The sequence below is a fragment of the Bubalus bubalis genome, chromosome X (assembly GCF_019923935.1).
Source record: "Bubalus bubalis isolate 160015118507 breed Murrah chromosome X, NDDB_SH_1, whole genome shotgun sequence".
Lineage (NCBI taxonomy): Eukaryota > Metazoa > Chordata > Mammalia > Artiodactyla > Bovidae > Bubalus > Bubalus bubalis.
In genome coordinates this window covers 39,119,903-39,122,669 of record NC_059181.1, presented here as the reverse complement: position 1 = coordinate 39,122,669, position 2,767 = coordinate 39,119,903, and the positions used below count along the sequence as shown (strand labels likewise).

The 2,767-nt window shown below is 47.6% G+C and overlaps 1 long non-coding RNA gene across 1 annotated transcript; it reads right to left on the bottom strand.

Annotated features, from left to right (window-relative positions):
- Positions 1-1,092: 1,092 nt before the first annotated feature.
- LOC123331842 lies at positions 1,093-2,525 on the bottom strand. Its single transcript, XR_006548640.1, has 2 exons — positions 2,302-2,525; positions 1,093-1,444 (listed from the first exon to the last, which is right to left on the bottom strand). It is a non-coding gene; the product is annotated as an uncharacterized LOC123331842 (long non-coding RNA).
- Between the last annotated feature and the right edge of the window lie 242 nt (positions 2,526-2,767).

The following is a 2,767-nucleotide window of genomic DNA, read 5'->3' as shown; positions in this document are numbered from 1 at the left end:
CAGTGGTGCCCTGTCTGAATTTCTGGCCCATTGAATAAGGAGCATACTAAAATGGTTATTGTTTATACCACTAAGGTTGGGTGGTTTATTAAATAGCAAGAGATAACAGAAACAGCCCGTCAGCCCAGGGTCCTGTCTGACATCCAGCCTAATGCATGAAGACATGGACACCTGTTTTCCATAAAGGAAGGAGGAAGTTTTCTAGAAGGCTGAGAATGGCACTGGGCCAAAGATCTGCTGTGTGGGGCTGCACATTTAGCCCCTTGGACTCTGGGCAGGTCTGTGGTCGCTACCTCAGGGCTAGCCAGCATCAGTGTTTAAGTGAGACGTGACAGTCGGTGGCTTTCTTGGGGCTATTCAAGTCTCATTTCATTTCCTGTGTACCCAGATGCCTTCTAGCTGAGCCTGGGAGGAAAGATGTTCTGAGCCCTCTTATCCTCCCCCAGTGTGTAACTTGGCTGCAAGGGAGATGGCTTTCAGGACTAGGGGGGATTGAGCAAGAACAAGAACAAGTCCTCATCTTTTTGTGGTTTATCTGTCAAAGGAGGGAAGACAGATTCCCACCTGGGCACCAAGAATGTCATCTGGCACTGTGACGTTCAAGGCCTTGGCTGCCACTTTATAGTTTCATGAATGGGTGGGGGTGTAGACACACATTTGGTTGTTTATAACCAGAATCAGCCGGCTGGTCTGTGACTCCTGCAGTTTACAAGGAAATCAGATCTGCTCTCCTGATCCTTTGGAACCATCAAAAGACTGACCGTGAGTTCAATATTTAAGTGCATTGCAGACTATCCTACAATGCATTTAAACACTTACTGGAATTGATAATCATGGAATGAGCCCATTATGACTCAATTTTACGTATAAAATTCAACCAATGGCAAATTCCTATTCACTACATGGACTTTGATGATGCTGCATCAGAGGGCTCTGTTCTTTGATTCTGAAAGTATTTGGGAGCCTAGGTTGATACATTGTTTCCCATAGAGTCAAAGAAAGCAACACTGACATGAAAATACAAATCTTCTCAAGCTAGCTTTGACTTGCTGTCCGAAGGAACTTAGGAATTCTCATCTTTGAAGGGACATATTTTGGCTAAGTGATAAACTTGACTGTTAAGGCTCAGTAAGCCACTAATGTTGGATTCACTGGGATAAAGATTGAGAAATGAGGCCTTGGAGAGGAGGCGAGCAAATGATTTGACTTCTCAAAAGATGGTACTGCAAGAGTAGGGGAAGAAGATGGACACCATCAGTAGGCAGCGGGGATGGGGTTTGGGCTGGTAATTAACTGATGTCCTTCTGGTGTCCATTGTCCTCTTTCACGTCCTAGGAAGCAGCCACCTGTCTTCCAGCTGTCTGGGACTGTCTGTTGGAGCAAGTGACATCACAGTGACCAGAAACCACCTCCCCTTTGTCTGGAGCAGTTATGATGTCATTGCCTATGGCAGAGAACCAGGATGTCAGCAGCTGGGATTCCTTTGGGTCCTCCTGAAGTGATAATTGTCTTAGATTTTGTTATAAAGTGCAGCTGCTAATTATCTTGTTAAATCACAGCCATATACTTTTTGGATTTTTTTTTCCTTTGCAATTCATTTAAACAGTCTGGGAGATTAAAACCACATATCCTAAACAAAAACAAAAACACAACCCAGACGCATGCACCAAACATTTCTGCTTCTTTCAAACACCGTAAGAATAATTTTTTAAAAAATGAAAAGGGCAGAGATATGGCATAATTAGATTGCTTCCATTAAAAAGTCATCATTTCAACATCCTCATATAAATATCTGCATCCCGCTGCATATTTTAAGCAATTGCATAATAAGCCCCCGAGTGAAAAACAGAGCAAAACTCATTTCCTGACCACAAAAGGAAAAAGGCATCACTATGTGTTCTGAGTTCCAAGCAGAACTGGATTACATTCCTCCCACACAGATGGAGGGAGACCGAGTTCATTGCTCCAGGGGAGAGAATTATGACAACGGTTAACCGCCATGACCCACGCTGCTCCCCGCCTCCCCACGCCACTGAGGTCACAGGGAGGAAGTGGAGGACCTGTCCCTGTCCTTTTGGGAAACCTGCCTTGAGTTCCAGCATCAACAGGTGTGGTTGAAGCATCCCTTTCTCTTGATTGGCCATTTTCAGGCTTCTGATTTTGCCAAACGGCTTCCAAGCAGGGGTGGACGCGGGAGCCGGGTATGAGGGGAATGGTGGTGATTCAGGAGGCCGAGTGGTACAGCCCAGACCCAGGTCTACATCCTCGCACGGTACTCCCAGCTAAAGCTCATTGCCTTACCTGTAAAAAGGGAATCAGGCCACTCCCTACCTCCTAGACCGGTTGTAAGATTTAAATGGGCTCCTGTTAAAAAGCATCTATGGAAGTTTGACCCTTAACCAGCATCAAAGCCCAGCCCCTATCACGGATGTGTTGAAAGGGGGCGTGCCGATTATGAAGGCCACTCTGAGGGTGGGCCTTGTTTCCAGGAGACGCCAAGGTCAGGAGTGTGTTGGCCCTCTGCCCTCTCCACGGCTGCTCTGGGCCAGCGGACCCCTCTCTCTTTGCCCCTCCCCTGCACTGCTCCTCCCATCAGAACCCTGCTCAGCCAATCCCTCTGGCCCACTTCCTCAGGGGGCGGGGCCACCACCGAGACCTGCACCTGGTCTGCTGGCCTGGAAGGAAGGGTCAGGTCGGAGGCAGGCCGGGATACCCTATATGGAGATGCACCGCCCTGTTAGGTGGCATTTCCTTGTAACTCCTCCCT